We start from the raw sequence: 14,819 nt of genomic DNA on the forward strand, positions 1-14,819 counted from the left end.
GAGATAAAGCAACACCGGTATTAGCAGCAACCCCCTCCCCCCCAATCATCTAGATATGGGCAAAGAAGCAACAAGAGGTTATGTCAGCGTTTTGTGGGAAAATGAGCCCACAGAAGGAAGCATAAAGTGAAGTTATTTACCTGTAGCAGAAGTTCTCCGAGGACAGCAGACCAAATATTTTCACAGCTAGGTGACGTCAGCTGATGGAGTCCAGCACAGAGCTATCTAGCTCTAAAGAATACAAACTTCTAGCAATGCCAAAATGCGCACACATGGGTACATTTCTGCCCAACATGTGAGCAGAGTCCTATAGTATAGCTAGTAGAATACAACTCCAAGGGAAGATGGGAGGGTCTGTGGGAATATTTGGCCTGCTGTCCTCAGAGAACAACTGTTAAAGGTAAGTAATCGCTGTCTCAGACGACAAGTAGGCCTCAACTCTCACAGCTGGGAATTTCTAGCTTCCAGGCTCACCGAAAACACCAAGGTTAGGTCAATAGGGACTCAAAACATCAAGACCTGTTTAGTAATTAACTTGATAAATAAACACATATTAATGTGGAGGTGCAGCCTGGAACAGAATAAAATATGGGCCTTGTGGGCTAGAATTGGATTAAAGAGAGCAACATTCTACAGGACTGTCTGACTAAACTGGCTATCACATGAGGAATTCTGCTCAAGGCAGAAGTGAGATGTGAGGAGGAGCTTGACTAACATGGCGGTTTGAGGTTCTCGAGGAGAAGCCGTCCCGTTGGACTTTAGAACTTTTGCTACCTACCCAATGGTAAAGAGGAAGTCGAAGCTCCGGGTGTTCCTGGACAAAACTGCAACAGTCTGGCCCAATGGATGTCTTTGTCGAGCGTGGCTCGCAGACATCATAACTGGGAACTTCCTCGGCTGGAGAACGAGTGCAGGCTGAGGCACTGGAGTTTTCCTTTGAGGGTGCTACTCTGTCCCTGAATGAGCGCACGCCACCGACCCAACCCGAGGCAGCGGAAGAGCCATCAGCTCGGGACGTGCTCCTGCCAGTTGTGGAGAGTGGGGGATCTGGCTCTGGATTGAGGCAGGAGGAGCTGTTAGAGATGCCAACACAGTGATCAGCGGGGGGAGCTCGGACAACCCATGAAGTTTCTATAGTAGCTGCCGTGGACACAGGTACTTTGTTTACAACAGGGGCCTCAGGAACAGAGTTGTTTCCCCCTCAGAGACCTGAGGTAATCAATTTAGAATCAATTTGGAATGATATTGTCAATTTGCAAGCCTCACTGGGGAACCAAATACAGCAACTCTCTACTAATTGTACTAAGGTACTTTCAGAAAATTTGGAACTTAAAAATAAGGTAACAACTTTGGAAAATAAATCTGAAGATTTGGAAATTCAAATGAAAACTCTGGAAGCGCAAGCTTTAACTTGGGTTAAAGACAGTGCAAATTTACATTTCAAGCAAGAAATGCTGGAAAATTCCATTAGGAGATGTAATTTGCGGATTATTAACTTTCCCAAAGTTTTTCCAATATCTGCCTCAGTTATGTTTAAAAGATATAGGACTGAGATTCTGAAGGTGCTGGAAACCTCTTACCCACCTCTCTCAAAGATATATTACCTTCCAAAAAGAGTTAAGTCTCAAAATCCAAACCAACAGAATTTATCTGCTGATAGCTTGGATTTAACTAATTTCCTTGAGAAGTCGGAGACTGAGGTTCAGGTTGCCGCCACACTGATGGTACAATTTCCTATTGACTCTGATAGAGAATGGATGTTAAAATTGTTTTTTAAACATAAAGATATTCCATTTTTGACTAATACTATCAGAATGTTTCCTTATGTATCTCACTCTACCCAGAAAAGACAAAAACAGTTTCTTATTTTGAGGCCACAGGTTACTCAGTTAGGGGCTACTTTTGTTCTACGTTTCCCCTATAAATGTGTATTGGTTTATAAAGAGGACAGGTATGTCTTCTACGATCCACAGCAGCTTTCCAAATTCATTTTCACTAAGAGTAATTCTTCAGTAATTATGGGTATGCCTGGTTCTTACATAGCTCAGAAAGAATAGTTCAAGAGCAATTAAACTGCATCTTTATTTTTTGCTTGTTTTATTTGTTAAAAATTTCAGCTAATTATCAGCTCCTCCTCCAGTTAATGGTGGACTAACTATACTTTGTAATATCTTCTTTAAATTCCTAAATGTTATTTGTGGTTACACTGTATTTTTTCTCCTGATTTGGAATTTGAAAACTGTCAAATCTTAAAATCAATAAAATATAAATTACGAGAAGTGAGATGTGAATGTGTGGACAGATGCCTACACTAAAGCTTTGCAATCTCCTCTCTGGAAGCTGATCTCAAGTGGGCTACTGATGTCACTATGGCTCTGATATTATGTTTTCATTTTTTTCCATGTTTTAATCAATGCACTCTCTGCGATAGATTTATGTCAAGTGGTGGGTCAGCCCATGCACACAGCAGGTTATGTTTTGGGATTTAATTTTTGTGCCTATGAGTTGGCTAACTGATATTTTGGTAAATGCCCTGCCAGTTGCATGGACAGATCATCATTTAATGCTATTGAATGTGTCAAAAGTGAATTTGGATGAAAATTTAATTGAGACAGTAGTCTGTAAGAAGATTAGGTCTAAAGTGAATCTGACTGCAGTTGTGATGGTGTGGGCCCCACTATTAGGAGATATTGGTGAGGCAGGGGTGACTATAGATCAGATAACCCCCATGCAAATGATTAGGTCAGGAACTATTAATAAGGCTTTACCTTGGCATACATCTGCCCTATGACAACTACAGCATGAGCTAAGGTACGCAGAGAGAGCATGGAGAACAAGAGATGTTGATGCTAAGGATACTTATCTTATAAAATTAAATGAATATATGATCACAGTGGATGGTAAACGAGAATGTTTTTAGCAGAAGAGGATTTGGGAGTAATTGAACCACCCAAAATAACCTTTTCAGAAATGTGGTCATTAATTGAGAAGCCTTTGAAATCATACTCCCCATTCTTTCCTGATGATTTCAGAACTCATTTTGAATCAAAGATAAGTCAAATTTTAGATTGTTTCTCAGTGATGCAGATTCCAGTAGTTAAACAGACGGTAGAGAGCTGTAAATGGTTAGAGTTTAAAGAAGTCTCTGAAATGGAGATATAATTTAATTTGAAGTTATGTAGACCAATAGCATCAATTCATGGTATATGTACTCCTAGAATATTGAAAGAAATTGATAATTTGTCTGTACCTTTTGTAACAAAAAATGTGAATGTAAGCCTTAGAGATAGAATACTCACAGATGATTTTAAGCTTGCCTCAGTATGCCCTGGATTGAAGATTTCCTCTTTGGGGTTCAAAGATTTATCTAATTTTCATCCCATTTCCTCTTAGCCAGTGTTGGCTAAAGTTCTGGAAAAATCAGAACTTTTTGATTATATGTTTTTATCATTGATTGTACTGTAAACTTTTAGATAACCGTGATAGACGGTATATCAAGTGCTCAATAAACTTGAAACTTGAGTGTATTTACAGCTGGTTCATTATTTGTCACAGGCATCTATTTTGGACCCATTTCAGTACATAGAAACATGATGGCAGATAAAGGCCAAATGGCCCATCTAGTCTGCCCATCCGCAGTAACCATTATCTCTTTCTCTCTCAGAGAGATCCCACGTTCCTATCCCAGGCCCTTTTGAATTCAGACACAGTCTCTGTCTCCACCACCTCTTCTGGGAGACTGTTCCATGCATCTACCACCCTTTCTGAAAAAAATAATTTCCTTAGATTACTCTGGAGCCTATCATCTCTTAACTTCATCCTATGCCCTCCCATTGCAGTTTCCTTTCAAATTAAAGAGGTTCGACTCATGCACATTTACATTACGTAGGTATTAAAACATCTCTATCATATCTCCCCTCTCCTGCCTTTCCTCCAAAGCATACAGATTGAGATATTTAAGTCTGTCCCCATATGCCTTATGATGAAGACCACATACCATTTTAGTAGTCTTCCTCTGTACCGACTCCATCCTTTTTATATCTTTTTGAAAGTGTGGCCTCCAGAACTGTAAACAATATTCTAAATGAGGTCTCACCAAAGTCTTATACAGGAGCATCAATACCTCCTTTTTCCTACTAGCCCTACCTCTCCCTATGCAACCTAGCATCCTTCTAGCTTTCACCATCACCTTTTCAACCCGTTTCAACACCTTCAGATCATCACGTACAATTACACCCAAGTCCCGCTCTTCTGTCGTGCACATAAGCTCTTCATTCCCTAATCTGTACTGTTCCCTTGGGTTTTTGCAGCCTAAATGCATGACCTTGCATTTCTTAGCATTAAAGTTTAGCTGCCAAATTTCAGACCATTCTTCAAGTTTCACCAGGTCTTTCTTCATGTTATTCACACCATCCGGCATGTCTACTCTATTTCAGATTTTCTATCATCTACAAAGAGGCAAATTTTATCCGACAATCCTTCAGGAATATCATTTGTAAAAATGTTAAAAAGAATAGGCCCAAGAACAGAACCTTGAGGCACACCACTGGTAATATCCCTTTCCTCAGAGCGATCTCCATTGGTCATTGGTCTGTCGCCTTCCACTCAACCAGTTCTTGACCCAGCCCATCACTTTGGGACTCATCCCGAGGGCACTCAATTTATTTATTAGACATCTGTGTGGAACACTGTCAAAGGCTTTGCTAAAATCTAAATACACCATATCTAGCACACATCCTCTATCCAATTATCTGGACACCCAGTCACCCAGTCCAGTTTCCAAAAGGCCCATAGCACCAAGGTATTGGTTGCTGCGACTGTGGATGATATTTGCCATGATCTTGATAGCTATGTTGATTATTTGTTTGTATTTCTAGATTTTTCTGTAGCATTTGACACACTTGATCATAAAATTTTGTTAACTAGGTTACGGGACTGTGGCCTTTGGGAACCATGCTGAAATGGTTCCAATCTTTCTTAACAAATAGATCTTAGTTAGTTCTTAATGGAGACCAGTTATCGGCAGTGTATGCCCTCCCTAAAGGAATGCCGCAGGGCTCTTCATGATCTGCAATGCTGTTTAATTTTAATTTGAGATCACTGTGTAAATTATTAAAATCATTTGGAGTTTCTTATCGTATTTATGCAGACAATATTCAGTTTTTTTACCATTGACATTATCTTTGACTGAGTGAATAGCCAACTTACAGTTAATATTTGATGAAATTCTAGACTGGATGACCAAAACCCAATTGCAGTTGAATGGTGCCAGGACAGAAGTGTTATTTGTTACTTCCGAGATCACTTCTGTGTGTTCTTCAGACACACTACTTTCTGATAACAAGATTGAGGTTGTCCAACAGGTATGGAATTTAGGAGTCCTCTTGGACAGCTCTCTTTATAGCTCAGACCATCAAGTAATTAAGAGCACTTATTTTAGACTTCATTTGATTAATAAGTTACTTTCATTGTTACCTAGATTTGATTTTCAAAAAGTGTTCCAATCAATGGTGTTGAGCAATTTGAATTACTGTAACATTGTGTATTTGGGTTTTCCAACTTCTTGTTTGCAGGCACTGCAGATAGTACAGAATTCTTCAGTGTGACGTCTGTATGGGTTTCATGCTTCATAACACATGATGAGACCAACAGGAGACTAACCCATGGTGAAGACAAAAGCCAATACAGAAAAGTGAGATTGGACAATGGTCTTTCAAAAAAGAAAGGAGCCAAAAACACCAAAGTGATCCAAAAATATTTATTATGGGGCTCATAATTGAAAGAGAAAAACGGCCAAAAACCGGACTAAGTCAGCACTTGAACGAACATTGTCCAAATACGTCCAAGTGCCGATAATAAAAACGGGTTTTGGACTATTTCTAAATAACCTAGACCTTCATAGTGCCACTGAACGACCAAAGCTAAACAGGTCATTTCAGGAGGAGTGTCGAGGGCGGGATTTGGGTGGGACATGGGCCGGCTTAGACTTAGTGGGACATGGGCCGGCTTAGACTTAGTCGTACAGAATGTATAACCAAAAGTTATACAGCCCAGGATCGATGGAACTTGGACGTTGTGACTTAGACCATGTAAAACATGGTCTAAGTCACAAAAACCCACCTAAAGTCACCAGATAAGCACTGCAAACACATAAAACAGACCCCCACACACTACCCCAGTGATCACCGACCTCCCCCCCTAAAAATATTAATCACACCTTTAAAATTCAGCCTGGCATAGGAAAGCCTAGTCGTCCAGCACAGAGGCGGCTTAAGTCGTCTTGAGGGTGGGTTAGGAACTCATGGAGAGGAGGACTCATGCCCATAAGCTCCTGTAATCATTGCATTGATACTTAAACATGTGCACTCCCCTATACATCCCAAAACCCTTTTTTACTGGCATATAAGTGGCTCCTGAAGCCATAAAGGCTATTAGGGTGGTAGATAAGTGGGTCTAGGGGATTCTGGAGGTGATTTGGGGTGCTCATCATGATCTATAAGGGACTATAGTGAGATGAAGACATGGTACCCTTTATGTGAAGTTCACAGCAGTGCCCTGTAATGTACCCCACTATTTAGGTTCCATGTCTGGGTGTTCAGTTCATCACTTTGCAGACCCCTCCCACGTCCAACAGGGCTTGTTCTAGGCGTTTTTGACTTGGATGAAAATGTGATATAAAGATGGATGATTTAGCGACTTGGACGATCAGATCGTCAGGACTTATACTTAGACGATTTTCGAAACAAAAAAATTATGGACGTATTTTTCAAAAATGTGTCCTAGGCTGTTTTTTACTTTGGATGACTTGCACCTTAGATGAAAACGGACGTAGACATACCTTTCGATTATGCCCCTCCAAGTGTCCATCCACGAAAAGATAATGACTCGACACAGTACTATGTTTTGGCGTATCATAAGTCTGCTTCAGGGGTCTAAGCATGCACTAAAATTAAAACATAAAAACATGAAGTTATAAAACATCATAATAAAATAAAAATATAATAAAAGACAGATTAACAACACACACAAAAATTATATACATTATCAAAAAGAATTCAGTGTATTGGTATCTGAACCACTATTTATAATTGTTCATATGTCTAATGTTGGTTTCTCCTAGAATGAGGTAGCAATGTACAATTAAAAAAAATATTTTGGGTGTTATACTAAGTGCAGTAGATGACCGGATACTTTGGCATATTGATTGATATTGTGTAATAATTTTCATTTTGGTGCCTGAGTCTATTTTGAAAATATTTTCAGAGCTTTTGCAAAGCTTTCACAAGTTACAGTTATACATAATAGGATAGCTGAGTCCACTTTGTTTATTGATAGTGTTCCTAAATTTTTTAATAAGTAGACGTACTGTATTTTATAAAGTCCTTTTCTGATATCTATGTCCATGAAGTTTTGCTCCCAAGTCTCTTTGTGTGCTGTTGGTTGTATTTATAACATCCTTATTCAGGTTTGGAAAATTTCCATATTTCTTTTTTGTTTTAATGTTTATGTTTGTAGTACAATATTTCTACTCTCCCCACTTTTTATATCTTGGTTTTCAAAGCAAGATATAATAAGTGGGGAGAGTATAAATATTGAGTTATTTGTTCTTCCATTCCTCGTTGTATATATGTTTCTAATGCTACACTAATAAGGACAGATATTTTTCTGTACATTATACATTGAATCCTTTTTGATATGTATAATTTTTTGTGTGTGTTGTCAATTTGTTTTTTATTATATTTTTTATTTTATTATGATGTTTTATAACTTCATGTTTTCTCCTTATTTGCCTATTCAGGGCAATGGTGACTTTTTGCCAGGTCTTCATTGTCAGCCTTTATGATCCTGGAAGACCAAGAGTTTGCAATTTCTTTTTCAATTGTTTACAGACGAGGGAGAGTTATTTACTTTTGTTCAATTGAAATGATTATACCGTTTACCACCCTCTGATGTATTTCATTACTTTCAGGTTAAGCATTATATAGATTCTCTTGATTCTCAACATATTGCAGAGAATGGTAGGGAGGTGCTCTCGGAAATGTTTAGCCTCTCGGCACAGGCAGCAATTCCTTTATGATTTCACCATATTGGCAGATCTGTGATCCATTGACTTACGCTGCACTATTACAGCTGTGTAAGCATTGAAGAAGTCATTGAAACTTACCTTTGACATCACTCATTGGGAACTTCGACAAAAATTCTTACTGCGCCTTTATGTATCTCCCATTCAAGCATTTAGGATGCAGATTAATCCTACACACTGCTGTCTGAAATACGCATCACCATACGCTTTGTTGGAACATCAGTTTTGGCATTGTCCACTAGTGTCTGCTTTTTGGAGATCCTTGAGTAGCTATGTCTCCCACATCTGGAGCTAGAATTGGATTCCTACTCCACAGATGTTCTTTGGTTGCTATCGGTGGGCCCTGACTCCAACATGTAATATGACTGCATTTGTGGATCGAGCCATATTGATGGGCAAGAATGTGATTCTTTTGGCATGGATGACATTGGATGAGCCTTCAGTAGCCCAGTGTCGATCTCTATTGATTACTCAAGCATCATTGGAACGTCGTGAACAGCAGGACTTGGAATCTGCCAAAGGACATAGATTTTGTGCTATTTGGGAACTGTTTTGGTCTGATCTTACACCTCATTCTCGTAGCAGAAATTTGAACTCTTGAGTCACTGGTTTTGGAGATATCTTTTTGTATAACAGGATTGATGACTGTATATTGGGGGATGGGGGGATTTATTTGTTAGCTGTTTACTCTGCACTGTAATATTGACATGGCAGTGGTTCTTTTGTTACTGAAAACTTTAATAAAAATCATTTCAACATAAATGTTAAAAAAAACCCTTCAGTACGAAGATATAAGTGAAAGAGAGTTCTAGAGAGTAGGAGCCATAACTGAGAAAGAGGACTTTCTGTGAGCATCTCGTAGTTGCCTAAAAGAAGGAATAATCAGTAAGTGTGCCTGGAATCTAAGGGGCTCATAATTAAAAAAAAAAAAAAAAAGTCTAAAAAGTGGCCTAAATGGCTACCTAGACGATCAAAAAGCCTGATCGTCCAAGTACCCATAATCAAAGCTGGTTTTAGACATATCTAAAACCAGCTTAGGCCTTTCCCCTGCCTCTAAATGCACAGAGAGAAAAGAGGCATTTTTAGAGGAGGGGAAAGGGCGGGTGGTGGGCGGGAGGTGGGTCGACCTACACCTAGGCGTACAACACGTATAACCAAAACATTTGACAAGTTGCCTAGTCGGCACTTATACGTTTTGACTTAGACCAAGTCAAAACAGGTATAAGTGCCGAAAAAGAGGTCGCTGAGCTGATCGCTGCAGCTCAGCGGTCCCAGCAACCTGCCTATCGCTGCAAGAAAGATGGCTCATCTCCCCTGCCGGCGATGCTCACCCTGAAGTGCTGCGGTTCGGAGGGGTGTAGGCGATCATCATCACAGCAGCAGAGATGAGACATCTTTCCTGCAGCAATGAGCCCTCCCCCTTATAACAATCGGGCAAGAGGGAGCCCAATCCCTCTTGCCCCACCAGCCGCAACCTTTCCCGACAACATCGGGGCAAGATGGAGCCCAAGCCCTCTTGCCCCGCCAGCCGCGACCCTCCCCAATAACATCGGGGCAAGAGAGAGCCCAAGCCCTCTTGCCCCGCGATCTCCCCCCTCCCCTCCACACGATCCGGCCAGGAGGGAGCCCAAGCCCTCCTGGCCCGCGATACCCTCTAACCCCCACCCCCCTCCTGCCCTCGATGAAACCCCCCTGACCGCCCCCCCAAACCCCCAATCACCCCCCCGCCGACCCTGTGACCCCCACCATCCCCACCCCCCTTTCCCATACCTTATAATAAGTTGGTCGGATGGATGGGTGCCAAGCCCGTTCGTCCGATAGGCCAGCCATCACGGGAATGGCTGGCCTTAGGGCCTGATTGGCCCAGGCGGCTGAAACCCCGCCCACAGGTGGGGCTTGAGGCGCCTGGGCCAACCAGAATCGGCCCAGTTGTCTTAGGCCCCCTCCTGTGGGATGGGCCTTAGGCACATGGGACCAACTGGGGGGAGGGGGAGAATTGCGGGGCAAGAGGGCTTGGGCTTCCTCTTGCCCCGATGTTGTCGAGAGAGGTGGATTCTGTAACCGGTGTTGTTTTTGACACAGACACCGGTTACAGAATCCAGCTTTTAGGCGAAGGACTGGCTCCTCCTTCGCCTAAAAGCTATTGTTTTGGACGTTTGGGGCTTAGGCTTTTTTTAGGTTGATTATATGGTATAAGTTTAGATGTAGTGGTGGTCTGGGCATTTAAACAGCTGAACGTAGAGGCAGGCCATTATTTTTAAAAAATCTCCTTTTGGACATTTTTTTTGATAATGGACATTTTCCCTGCTTCTACTTTCAACGTTTAAGGCCTTAGGCCAAAAGGGGACTTAAACGTTTTTTTTTTATTATGCCCCTCCACGGCTCCTTCCAGAGTTGTGCTCTTGACCAGCCAATCATCCAAATAGGGAAACATGTACACTCCAAGTTTGTTATTTCTTTGATTATATCAGCTATTTCTTTGATATGCTGTCTATTATTTCTTTGATATACTGGCTATCATAAAAAGTATCTAGATGGTTTACAATCAATAAAAAGCGATTCAAACAAAAATACAGTATAAGCAATTAAAATTTATATATATAAAAAAAGAAGGGATTACAAGACCACATGACAAGAAAGAAGCAACAAGAGATAGTATAAAATATGTAAAGACACTGCTACTATCACTAGACATATGGTGAAAACCCTGGGAGCTGACATGAGGTCAAAAGGCAGAACACGATACTGGTAGTGGTGTTTACCTATTCAAAATCTGAGAAACCTCCTGTGACTGGGAAGTAGCAACATTCCATGATATTGATCCAGGGCAAGCAGTGGCTTGCCCCATGCCTTTCTCAATAACAGATTATGGACTTTTCCTCCAGGAAATTGTCCAAACCCTTCTTAAAACTAGCTACGCTATCCGCTCTTACCACAACCTCTGGTAATGCATTCCAGAGCTTAACTATTTCCAACCATTCAGAGGAGGATTTGTCAGAATACTCAGCAGAAAAATTCTATGGTATACTCTCTGATCCTTCCTCTTCTCCTCAATGATGCAAGTTTCCACCAGAGAATATATCTTTTACTGGCTTTGTAAGACAGATGGGCCAGACTTTGCCCATCAGAATGGAAACAGAGGAGGAACTTCCCTCTGAACCTTTTGGACTCCTTGACTTTGAGCCTTGAGCCACCACCAAACAAATGCATTATGGTACCTTTGCAAAGGGTCAAGAAAAAAGCTTTATTTAAGAATTGGGAGAATCCCTGTCAGTTCAGGTAGCTCCTAAAAAGATAGAAACAATGTATAGAATTCAAAAGTGTCTAGGCTTTGACAGAACTCAACTTCAACATCATTCATTGGAATCTGACCTCAAATGATCATGCAGCTCATGATCTTACAGTTCTGCTCCTTGAGGCAGAGCAGTCAGGACTTTGGAAAATGTGTTTGCCAAAAGAGTCCAATCATCTATGCTCATCAATAAATTATGGACTACCAATTCTACGTCCATTTATTTTAAATCCTTAGTTAAACAACTGTCAAAGTTTGAGGAATTCTTCCCTCCAGACAAACTAAAACAGTTTCAACAATTATATAAGAACTTGTTCATAATGACAAAATGTATGACTAGAGGAGCTTTCAGTGTATTTGACGTTTCTTTCTGAATATCTGCAGTGGTAATTGCAGTGCATTGCTTAGAAACTTAGAAACATAATGGCAGATAAAGGCCAAATGGCCCATCCAGTCTACCCATTTGCAGCATCCACTATCTCCTCTCCCTAAGAGATTCCATGTGCTTGTCCCATACTTTCTTGAATTCAGACACAGTGTTTGTCTCTACCACCTCTACCAGGAGACTGTTCCACACATATACCACCCTTGGACCTGACTTAAGAGTCTCTGATCTGGAAACTTCAGTTCAAGAATGCCTTTTCAATGTTCCTTGTAAGGGCAACAACCTGTTTGGGAATAAAATCGAGGAGGTGGCAGATAAGTTTAAAAAACACACAGATACTATGACTACTTTATTTAAATCACAAACCTCTCAGTTTTCTTCATTATCTAGAAGATATTCTGCCTCATGCAGACATTCATATTACTATAACACCAAAGTGTTACAATCAGCCATCTTCATTGTCTTCTAAGCACCCGTGCAAGGATACAGAAATCACAACCTTAATCTCAGTCCAAACAGCAGTCCTCCTTATGTCTCATTTCTAGAAAGCACTGCCACCATTTTCCTGTTTCTTCTTCCCAATCTCCCCATCAAAGCCAGATTAATCTACTTCTATCAACACTGGACTCTTATAACAGATCATTGAGTGCTTCGGTTTGTCACTCAGGGATACGCCTTAAGCTTGATCAGAAAACCCCCAAACCACCCATCAAAGGAGTCTCCTTTCAACTCCCTCCAGAGGACCCTCCTGCACCACAAACACTAGGCCTTTCTCCAGCTAAATGCAATAGAACTCAAAGTATTTCCTGATGCCAGAATAGACCTGAGACCTTCAGCCAATTCTAGATCTCTGGGGCCTCAACAGACACATGATGAAGGAGAAGTTTCTGGGGACTCTTCTACTTCTACTGGAAAAAGGTGAATGGCTTTGCTCTCTGGATCTCAAAGAGACCTACACTCACACATAAGAACATAAGAAGTTGCCCCCACTGAGTCAGACCAGAGGTCCATCTTGCTCAGCGGTCCGCTCCCGCGGCGGCCCATCAGGCCTAGTGCCTGAACAGTGGTCCCTGATTAATTTTGTAATTTACCTCTAATCCCATCCCTATAATCTACCTTTACTCTTATCTGTACCCCTCAATCCCTTTGTCTTCCAAGTACCTATCCAAAGCTTCTTTGAACCCCTGTAGCGTGCTCCTGTTTATCACATCCTCTGGTAGCGCGTTCCATGTATCCACCACCCTCTGTGTGAAAAAGAACTTCCTGGCGTTTGTTCTAAACCTCTCCCCTTTCAATTTCTCTGAGTGCCCCCTTGTACTTATTGATCCCCTTAATTTGAAAAATCTGTCCCTGTCTATTTTTTCTATGCCCTTCATGATCTTGAAGGTTTCTATCATGTCTCCTCTAAGTCTCCGCTCACAGAAAGTATCTTTGCTTTCATATTGGATCTTGACACCTCCAGTACAAAATCTTGACCTTTTAACTGGCTTTAGCCCCTCGTGTCTTCACTAAATCCCTAGTGGTAACGGTGGCAGCCCTTTGCATATGAATTCATGTATATCCCTACTTAGACAACTGGTTGATCAAGGCTTCATCATGGCAAATAGCTCAGCATGCCATCAGTTCAACAATTCATCTTCTGGAGCTGCTCAGGTTTACCTTCAACTACCTAAAGTCACATCTGCACCCTTCTCAGATGCTGGAGTTCATCATGGCTCTCCTGGATACTACTTAGGGTCGAGCTTTTCTACCAAAGCAAAGAATGGACAATCTCAATCACTTATGTCAAACAGTCTTCTCACTTTGACACACTTCCACACATCAATTTTTTGTCTTCTTGGTCATATAGCATCCACAATGCACATCACCTCAGAGTTCTACAATAGACCCTATCGACCCAATGGTCTCAAGTCATGGGACATCTGTCTGCTACGATCCAAGTCATCCCAGACCTCTGTTATTTTCTCCAGTGGTGGATGATTCCTCCCAAACTCACTTGAGATCTTCTCTTCTAGCCCACCTGCCATCCAGGTAAGTATCTTTGCTTTCTTTTCTACCCACAATGCAGTGTGCCCAATGGCAGAGTCCATATTGTGAGTCCATGTTGTTCACAGCTACTGGTAGTACTATTCTGCTGCTATCTAGCGTGATCAGCTGCTCTGCTACTCTGTTTCCACTGAGGTGTTTTGTCAATTAAAAGAAAATAAAGACAAAAACATCAGAAAAAGAATCCACTTCTCCCTCCAAATCCGCGGTTTCAGTATCCACGGAGACTACGGGAACTCACGGCAGCCATTTGCTATGAGTGATCTGAATGAGGCAGGCACGTAGGAAGATCGCTTCTGCCCCAAAAGCCCGCTAGACCACCAAGTAAGGTCTGGGATGCCGGGAGGGAGGCGGGAAGGTCCAGAATGAGGCGTGGATGGGTCAGAGTTGGCCGAAAAGTTATTCACGGTTTTTCACACTTTGCGGTCCAGCTCTGCACCTAACCCCTGTGGATACAGAGGGAGAAGTGTAAATTGTTTTCCTCCCCAAGCATTAATATTTTGGACTGTTCATACTAAGTACTGGTTTGACAGTGCTGCTGCTACCTGGCATGATCAGTTGCCCTGCTCCTCTCGTGTTTCAACTGGAATGTTTTGTCTGTTATGGGAAGAAAGTTGCTGAAATGATTCTGTTTAATTTTTAAATTCTTTGCTAGGGTGCTTAGAAGTTAATTGAAGGGGCTACAAAGCTGAAGGTTCACCTAGGGCAACTAATACCCTTGTGCTAGCCTTTCCAAAATGGCTAATTCAAAATGCATCCAATTTATTGTAACAATATGGTATGCCCATATGAGTACCTCATACTGGCCTGCTTTAGATAAGTTTTCTCAAGATAGGCAGTGATACATATCTTTAAAGGATCTGCTTCTGAGAGATCACATGATGCTACCAAGCTGAGTATGTTTAGTTGAGACTCTATGGCCTGATAACCCCAAAACTATTTTAATCCTCATTTTGCTGGAGGTTAAGATGCTTTTAACTGATACTCTTGTGGGTCAGTAATATTCTTGATTA

General features: G+C 41.3%; 1 protein-coding gene across 2 annotated transcripts in view; it reads right to left on the reverse strand.

The window, feature by feature from the left end:
* Nucleotides 1-14,819, reverse strand: part of PLCL1 (phospholipase C like 1 (inactive)) — a 654,229-nt gene that overhangs the window by 576,560 nt on the left and 62,850 nt on the right. Inside the window, exon 3 of one of the 2 annotated variants that reach the window (XM_033945218.1) lies at nucleotides 6,839-6,943. The exons of the other annotated variant lie outside the window; for it this stretch is intronic. The gene's annotated coding sequence lies outside the window, so the exon portion shown is untranslated. The remainder of the gene's footprint in view (nucleotides 1-6,838; nucleotides 6,944-14,819) is intronic. 2 annotated transcript variants of the gene reach the window in all.

The sequence above is a fragment of the Geotrypetes seraphini genome, chromosome 5 (genome assembly GCF_902459505.1).
Source record: "Geotrypetes seraphini chromosome 5, aGeoSer1.1, whole genome shotgun sequence".
Taxonomy (NCBI): domain Eukaryota; kingdom Metazoa; phylum Chordata; class Amphibia; order Gymnophiona; family Dermophiidae; genus Geotrypetes; species Geotrypetes seraphini.